The following is a 9,070-nucleotide window of genomic DNA, read 5'->3' as shown; positions in this document are numbered from 1 at the left end:
AGATTTAAGATAGGAATCAAATCATGGGTGCCTGAGAAACAATATTTGGCTATTCATTTCAAAGTGACAATAAAACATTTAAAGAAAATAGACGGTAATATGATTGCAAAGAACCTTAGCCCATTCTTAAATGAGAAACTCTGTTTTCTATTATAAATAATCAAAGACATAATAAATGAATATAAACCAAAGAAGGCTATTCTGGTAAGATACAGAATTTTTGTTGTCTAGATAGATTAAATAACAGAATAAATGATCCTTTATGTTGTAGGTGAAGGTAATAAACAGTAAACCAAGGAAACAAGCCTATCAAATTAAGCAAACTTTGCCAAGATTTTAACTTTTCAAATTCAGGTATTATAAATCAAGGTGAATAAAATTCATTTCCAAACTTTGTCTTTCACTGCACTCTTTCATATTCTGGGACAAATGGACACTGTACTCTAGACCAATCTCAAGGTGTCTTAGCTCATTCAGGCTGCTATAACAAAATACCACAGACTACGTGGCTTACAAACAACAGGAATGTGTTTCTCACAGTTCTAGAGGCTGGAAGTCCAAGATCAAGCGCCAGTGTGGCATGGCGAGGGCCTTCGTCCGGGTGGCAGATTTCTCCTTACACATGCACATGACTGAAAAGGGTAGGGAGCTCCCTGGAGCCTCTTTTGTAAGAGCACTAATCCCACTCATGAGTTAAGCACCTCCCAAAGGCCCTACCTGCTAACACCATCATCTCTGGAGGACAGGATTTCAACATATGAATTCTAGGGGGGCATTTTCAGACCATAGCACTGGGGGTCCACATGGTCAGAACTAATTCTATAATATTACTAAGATATTAACGTGCAATGTGTTCATTGTTCCTACTGTCAAATGAATCAATGAGTAAGCATTTCAAAGTTTTCTCAGTTTCTGCTTCCAATATAGTAAATGTCAATAGTTACAACCACAGAGAAAGCTTTTCTCGGTCCTCAATAAGCTTGAAGAGTGCAGAAAGGGGAGGGAGACTAAAAAAAAAAAAAAAATCACTTCTTTAGGACAAAACTACTGTTTCCCTTGAAAAACAGATACATGAACTCAGTTGTGTTTCTCCAAAATTCTTTCTACTTAGTCTAAACCACATATTAATGATACTTTTTTTTTTTTCCTAATCCTTCATGGGTTAGGTTTTTTTTTTTTTTAAAGAGCTCCTGACTTTTTATTTATTTATTTATTTAATTTTTTTGGCTGTGTTGGGTCTTCGTTTCTGTGCGAGGGCTTTCTCTAGTTGTGGCAAGCGGGGGCCACTCTTCATCACGGTGCGCGGGCCTCTCACTATCGCGGCCTCTCTTGTTGCGGAGCACAGGCTCCAGACGCACAGGCTCAGTAGTTGTGGCTCACGGGCCTAGTTGCTCCGCGGCATGTGGGATCTTCCCAGACCAGGGCTCGAACCCGTGTCCCCTGCATTGGCAGGCAGATTCTCAACCACTGCGCCACCAGGGAAGCCCATATTAATGATACTTTTTACCAAAGTAACTAACTCCCAGTTGAGAGATAACAGGGCGGACAATTGTGCACTGTCTTGTCACACAGCAGCTCTTTATCGCAGACTAGCAGCGCTCATGAAGACACACACGACAGCTGTGTGTGGCCTTACACCTTACAGAATGAAAGAAATGAGCGGAAATGAGCATGTTCATTACAGACCCAAAGATCCAGCCCTCTGTAGCAAATAAAAATAAGAAGCAAAATTTAGGGAATTCCCTGGTGGTCCAGTGGTTAGGACTCGGCACTTTCACTGCCAGGGCCTGGGTTTGATCCCTGGTCAGGGAACTAAGGCAAGCTGTGTAGCAAATAAATAAATAAATAAATAACTTATGCTTAGTAACAATGTTTCAGCATTCTCTTACTTGGAGATGATCTAGGTATTTTTGCTTAATTAACTCAATTAAGGATTAAGTTACCTAAACATCTTGGCAATTATCTTCAAGAAAAGTAATTACTGTTGAAATAAAGTTTGTCAGAATAATGATTTGATTTGGTTAGATACAAACAGGTGTTTCATAATCTTCAACAGTTAGTGTAAGTAATGCTAGCTTATTTGATCACTAAACCTGCATAAATTTAAGAAGAATATACCCAAGTAGAATAAAAATGTAAGCACTTAATGGTCAGAGAAGACATAGCTGTTTTTATTAAACCAAAAATATTAAGCTAGTCTCATTTGCCTAAATAATGTGAACTTATTCTTAAAACATTTCTGAGTTAATTTCTGTAAGAATGTATTTTTTCTTTCTGTTCTTTGAAAGTATTAGAAGTTCAGTTTCCTTAACTTCTGGAAATTTTAAGAATATTGCATTTATAAGGTGCTTATTTCTAAGTCGATGAAAATAGAGCTCCTTTAATTTAAGCAATTTCATAATCTGATTTGGCAATACCACCCAGAGGTAGGAAAACATCACACACTCACATAATGAGAGGTAAAGGCCTTTCTGAATGACAGTCACAGACCAAGAGCTTATAGCTCCAATTCTAAAGTTTCAGCCCAGGGCAGCAGTCAACAGAGATGAACAGAATTCACTAGTCCACGTCAAAGAGCTGTTCTCTTCCCAGTGGATGCAAATCTTTAATTGATGAGTTCAGAGTAGATGAACTCGTCTTCTTTTACCCAACAGAGACCTGATCTCTATAACCCAAATGGTCAGACCGTGAAAGCAGGTGAGCGCTCAACAAGAATCAAAATAAAATCCTTCCTGGGCTACTGATGGACACAGTCCAGAGTACAGGAGCACAAGTCAGACATACCCTCGGTCCCAAATCTGCAGTCAGGAATGAAGAGGCTCCCCATGAGGGTGGAGGAGGCAGGGATCCAAGCACAGGCTTTGTTCCTGAACAAGTCACGGCACCAAAATGCACTGACAACTAAGGAGGTGGTTTCGCTCGGGCTGCGGTGCTGGGGAGACTGTTCGTTAATGAGCAATGTCTCAAACAGGAAGGAAGGGGTCTAGGGTGTTACAGAGGCAAGTGGAGAAGGGGTCATGGGGCTGAGGGGTGGGAGGGGGCCCTATCCCAGACACAAAGACTGGATCTGAGACACGGGGACCTCTCCACTGTCACTGCTCCCAGGAGCACAGGGCTCAGACAACGCTCAACGTGGTCAACATCCATAAAGCCGACGAAAAGGGAGCTTTTGTCATATTTTCTTTGCTAATGTATAGTTTTGCCCAGTTCTATGGAGTTGACTCCTGTCTTCCAGAGAACAACTCTGCTATACGTCAGTTTCCCTTTTCTGGGATTTTTTTTTTTTTGGCCGTACCGCGCGGCATACAGGATGTCAGTTCCCTGACCAGGGATTGAACCCGGGCCACCGCAGTGAAAGCCCAGAATCCTAACCACTCAAAAAGAAGGGAACTCCCTTTTTCAGCATCTTTAGATGTAGATGGTGCAACTGTAGGTTGAGAAAGCATGCCTTCTATTTTACAGTCAAAAATCCATCTTAAAATAAAAAAATCAGTATAAATACATTTTGTTTACTTGAGCATAAAATGTTAAATTCTAAATTAGTAACAGTTTTAGATAAAATGTAAATGTACAAAGGTTTTTGACACAATTTTTTTCAATAATACTGCAAAATAAGAAAACAATTTGCATGTACTTGTTGTTTTCACTTAAGTTCAAGGAAAACGTCAGGATTTCACAGGCTATTAATTGGACAATAATGAGATTACAGAGCTTGTGGCTGGTATACCAGAAGAGGCCTAGGAAGAGCACAGTACAAGTACTGAGACGAACTGAATTAACTGCTCCACAGTCACACATTCACACGCCCAAGGCCCTCCCTCAGCAAGTCCTAGAACACACACAAACACACACCTCCCGAGCGCCCCGCCCAGGGCCGCCTCCCGAGCGCTGGCCGCGCAGCCCACTGGGCTCTCCTCTGCTCCGGGCTGGCCATGCCTCTGGCAGCTCGGCGCCCCGGGGCTGTCCCAGCCGGGCCACGCCAACAGCCACACTGTCACGTCTCCTGCTCCCGTGTCCTGTCGGTGGGGGGCTGTGCTCCTGGTCCCCCGGCATCCTGTGATCTCAGGCCCCCACACAGATCACCCTGTTTCCTCCGTGCCCACCGAGCCTGGGGCAGAGGGAGAACTGTGGGCCCCTTCCAGGTGACCAGGTCCCACCTCCACCCTGGGGCTCTGAGTGGGAAACGACCCCCAAGGCCCAGTCTTTGGGATCAGTGGGCGGAGGGACAGGTGGGGAAGGTTAAACCAGCACCCTGACCACCGCCCCTCTGAGCCCTCTGCTGGGCTGCAGTCAGACCAAGCTGCAAGTGGCAAATAAGACGTCCTGATGAATCCTTTGACAGCAGCAAGAAGTGCGGCGCACCAGGGCAGCTATGGTCACGGCGGGGCCACAGAAAGGGCCCTCACCTCAGCCTGAGTCTCCCCTCAGCCCTCCTCTGGGACTCGGCAGTGCCAGCTTGCTGCCCCATGACACCCAACGAGGGCGCCGGTGCCCAGAGTGGCTACCCAAGGAAACAGCACAAGGATGTCTCTCAGGTTAAGCGTGCTGGACACACAAAGCCCTGCTCAACAGTGAGACACGCTGTGACGGGCCCTCATTACGCACGAGGAACTCCTGTGTACGACAGCCTGCTTCCCTGGTTTCCCCCAGGGGAGGGCCCCGACTTAGGTAGCCCTGCCATGGGGCAGGCAGTGAGGTCTGCAGAGCTGAGCTGAGAAAACACGGTTCTCAGATCAGACTGCTCTGCCAGAACCCCTGTGGAGGAACAAGCCATCCCAGCCCAGACACTGACTTTCACCAAAGCCTGACATTGCAGGCACTGTGGAACAAATGCCTCCGGTGCCCGCTGGTCACGGTGATAACCAAAATGCCCATGTTTCCAACGTGCTCCAAGCTGTGCTGTCGCTCCAAGCTGTGCTGTCCAATACAGAAGCCACTGGCCACATGTGGCTCTTATCAATTTGATCATATAATGATGCTATGTTATAATAAATTATATTTTATAAATTATGTTGATAATATAAGTTATAGTATAAATATAATTCATTATAAATAATGAATTAATTAAAATTTAAAATGAAGTTCTTCCAACTCACCAGCCACCTTTCAGATTGCTCAAACTACATGTGGCTAGTGGCTACAGAGCTGAACATTCACCAAGAATCTCTCCCCATCAAATTGCCAGTGGCATTTTTCACAGAACAAAAAATTATACAATTTGTATGGAAACACAAAAGACCCCGAATAGCCAAAGCAATCTTGAGAAAGAAAAACGGAGCTGGAAGAATCAGGCTCCCCAACTTCAGACTATATTACAAAGCTACAGTAATGAAGACAGTATGGTACTGGCACACAAACAGAAATATAAATCAATGGTACAAGACAGAAAGCCCAGAGACAAAACTACACACCTATGGTCACCTAATCTATGACAAAGGAGACAAAAATATACAATGGAGACAAGACAGCCTCTTCAATAAATGGTGTTGGGAAAACTGGACAACATGTAAATGAATGAAATTAGAACACTCCCTAACACCATACACAAAAGTAAACTCAAAGTGGATTAAAAACCTAAATGTAAGACTGGACACTATAAAACTCTTAGAGGAAAACATAGGCAGAACACTCAATGACATAAATCACAGCAAGATCTTTTATGACCCACCTCCTAGAGTAATGAAAATAAAAACAAAAATAAGCAAATGGGACCTAATGAAACTTAAAAGCTTTTGCAAAGCAAAGGAAACCAAAAACAAGATGAAAAGACAACCCACAGAATGGGAGAAAATATTTGCAAATGAAGAAAAGGACAAAGAATTAATCTCCAAAATATACAAACAGCTCATGCAGCTCAGTATCAAAAAACAAACAACCCAATCAAAAAATGGGCAGAAGACCTAAATAGACATTTCAGCAAAGAAGACATACAGATGGCCAAGAGGCACATGAAAAGATGCTCAACATCACTAATTATTAGAGAAATGCAAATCAAAACTACAATGAGGTATCACCTCACACGAGTTAGAATGGGCATCATCAGAAAATCTACAAACAATAAATGCTGGAGAGGGTGCGAAGAAAAGGGAACCCTCTTGCACTGTTGGTGGGAATGTAAGTTGGTACAGCCACTATGGAGAACAGTACGGAGGTTCCTTAAAAAAACTAAAAATAGAACTACCATATGATCCAGCAATTCCACTACTGGGCATATACCCTGAGAAAACCATAATTTAAAAAGACACATGTACCCCAATGTTCACTGCAGCACTATTTACAATAGCCAGGACGTGGAAACAATCTAAATGTCCATCGACAGATGAATGGATAAAGAAGATGTGGTACATATATATAATGGAATATTACTCAGCCATAAAGGGAAATGAAATTGGGTCATTTGTAGAGATGTGGATGAACCTAGTCTGTCATACAAAGTGAAGTCAGTCAGAAAGAGAAAAACAAATATCATATATTAACACATATATGTGGAATCTAGAAAAATGGTACAGATGAACCTATTTGCAGGGCAGGAATAGAAAGGCAGATGTAGAGAACAGACGTGTGGACATGGGAAGGGGAAAGGGGAGGGTGGGATGAATTGGGAGATTAGATTTGACATAAATATACTACCATGTGTAAAACAGATAGCTAGTGGGAACCTGCTGTATAGCACAGGGAGTTCAGCTCAGTGCTCTGTGATGACCTAGATGGGTGGGATGGGGGGTGGGAGGGAGGTCCAAGAGGTAGGGGAGATATGTATACATACAGCTGATTCACTTCACTGCACAGCAGAAACTAACACAACATTGTAAAGCAATTATACTCCAATTAAAAAAAAAAAACTCTCCCCATCCTCAAGCCAAACTTACTGCTTGGACTCTGGCTAGACTCCCTGCTCTAGGCACTCCTTGCCCATAAACACAGCCCAGCCCAAAACTCAACGGACTCCCTTGTTGCTGCTACAGTTTGCTTTTCCCGAAATGCAATGCCTCTGCTATTCCCGAATAAGTTCAATTTCTGGTAACTTAAGCTTGCCTCGGTTTACCCCTTTATTTAGGGTGATACACGTGAGATAACAAATTGGAATGTATTTTGAAAAAGCATACTGAAACCAAGCAGGACTCTTCCAGGGAGAGACCTCCCCACGTCTCCACTTCTTGTTTGTAGAAAAGCTTTAGCCTCCTAGGTGTTCCCCAAGTTCCAAAGAGCAAAGTGAGAAAATGAAGAAACAAAAGAAAGCAGTCAAGCCAGACAAAATAATAACAGTTTAGCCATAAAACAAAGTTGACGACCTTTAGTTCCTTCTCAAGGGCTGTAGATAATATCCTGAACCATACCCTTGAGCTGTTTTGCAGACACTAAAACATCCACTAGGTGGAGGAAGTTAACTGCATGCTCACCACCAGCACGTAGACCCCAGACCGGTTGGAACCAGAAGGTTGATGACTTGAGATTCCTGAAACATCACCCTCTTAACCTCACCATCAACCAGTCAGAGAACTGTGCACAAGCTGATCATACACCCTGTGACCCTCTCCCTCCCACTGTCTTTAAAAGCTCTTCCCTGAAAGCCACTGGGGAGTGCGGGTCCTCTGAGCATGGTGCTGGGCGCCCTGCAATAAACGCTGCGCTTTCCTCCACCACAATCCAGTGTCAGTGGATTGGCTTTGCTCATATCAGGCAAGTGGAACCAAGTTTGGTTCAGGATCAACAGTAACTGCCAAGATCCAACCAGGAAAACAGAAAGTATTAAGGGGAATTTAATGCGGGAAACAGGTTACACAGGTAACAGGGAGACTGAAAAGTCAGAGATGACAACAGCAGAAAGCCATTAATACCAACCTTTTCATAGAGGAGAGAACAAAGGGGTGTTACCAGCCCATCAGCAGGAGTTGCCCAGGGGAAGCCAGTACAGCCAAAAGCGGCAGACACGGGGGAAATACCCTGGGTTCACCTCCTGCAGTGCCTCCAAAGCCAGGGATACTGGAAACAGCCTAGAGAGGTCAGCCCTGCCTTCCACTCCCAGTACTTCTGGGGCAAGTAAGCCAAAGACTTGTACAAGAGTAGACTGCTGTATTACTTAACTGTATTGCACTTTACAGTACAAAAGGACTTCCACGCCACCATGTTCACGTTCACAACAGGCATTTATAAAGTCTAGCAAAATAGGTTTTTCAAACAATGGCTTCTACATCTACAAAAGAAGTATCTACAGGGGACTTCCCTGGTGGTGCAGTGGTTAAGACTCCACGCTCCCAAAGCAGGGGGCCCAGGTTCAATCCCTGGTCGGGGAGCTAGATCCCACACGCATGCCGCAATTAAGAGTTCGCAGGCCACAACTAAGGGGCCAGCAAGGGAGCCTGCAAGCCACAACTAACGAGCCCGACTGCTACAACTAAGACTCGGCACAACCAAATAAATAAAATATTTTTTTAAAAAAAGAAGTATCTACAAAGCCTTTCGGGCAGCTTTACTGTACACAAATTGACAGCTGTGTCAATCTGGTCAACATCTGTTTGTGTGCCTCTGCAGCAGCCTTGCAGGCCCCAGGAAAAGGGAGATGGAAGAGAACCTGTCTTCAAGTTGCTGGCACTGCCTTAAACCAATAAACTTTCACAACTAGGATAGATGAGAACTCAGAAAGAGTGCACCTAAGCGGGATAGGAGTAAATAGCAGGAAGTGCAGCTTGATCCAACGTCCGGGAATGGGAATTAGGTAGACACCAGAGGGGGCTGAAGCCCTGGCAGAGACCCGGAAAGTTGTGACCTACGTGACCACAGGCTGAGGACCTTCAAGGAGGCTCTGAAAAAGAGCAGGGCTGTGGGAGTCACCTCAGAACACCCAGAAGTGCGAGGAGCATGGAAAGGTGGGCCAAGGATACATGATAAGGGGCTTGAAAGACTCAAGAATATTGCCAGGCCTCTGCTGAAACGGGGAAGAGAAAAGAAGCCAATTGGTGGGAGTGGGGGGTTAACTCTTCTTCATCTCTGTAGCTTTCCCAAAGAAACCACCTAAGACCTGCAGTCTGAGCTTCTAAAAACATTAAATTTATTGACATAGATTGGTATG

Source organism: Balaenoptera musculus, chromosome 7, assembly GCF_009873245.2.
Source record: "Balaenoptera musculus isolate JJ_BM4_2016_0621 chromosome 7, mBalMus1.pri.v3, whole genome shotgun sequence".
Classification (NCBI taxonomy): domain Eukaryota; kingdom Metazoa; phylum Chordata; class Mammalia; order Artiodactyla; family Balaenopteridae; genus Balaenoptera; species Balaenoptera musculus.
This window is presented reverse-complemented; position numbering follows the sequence as displayed.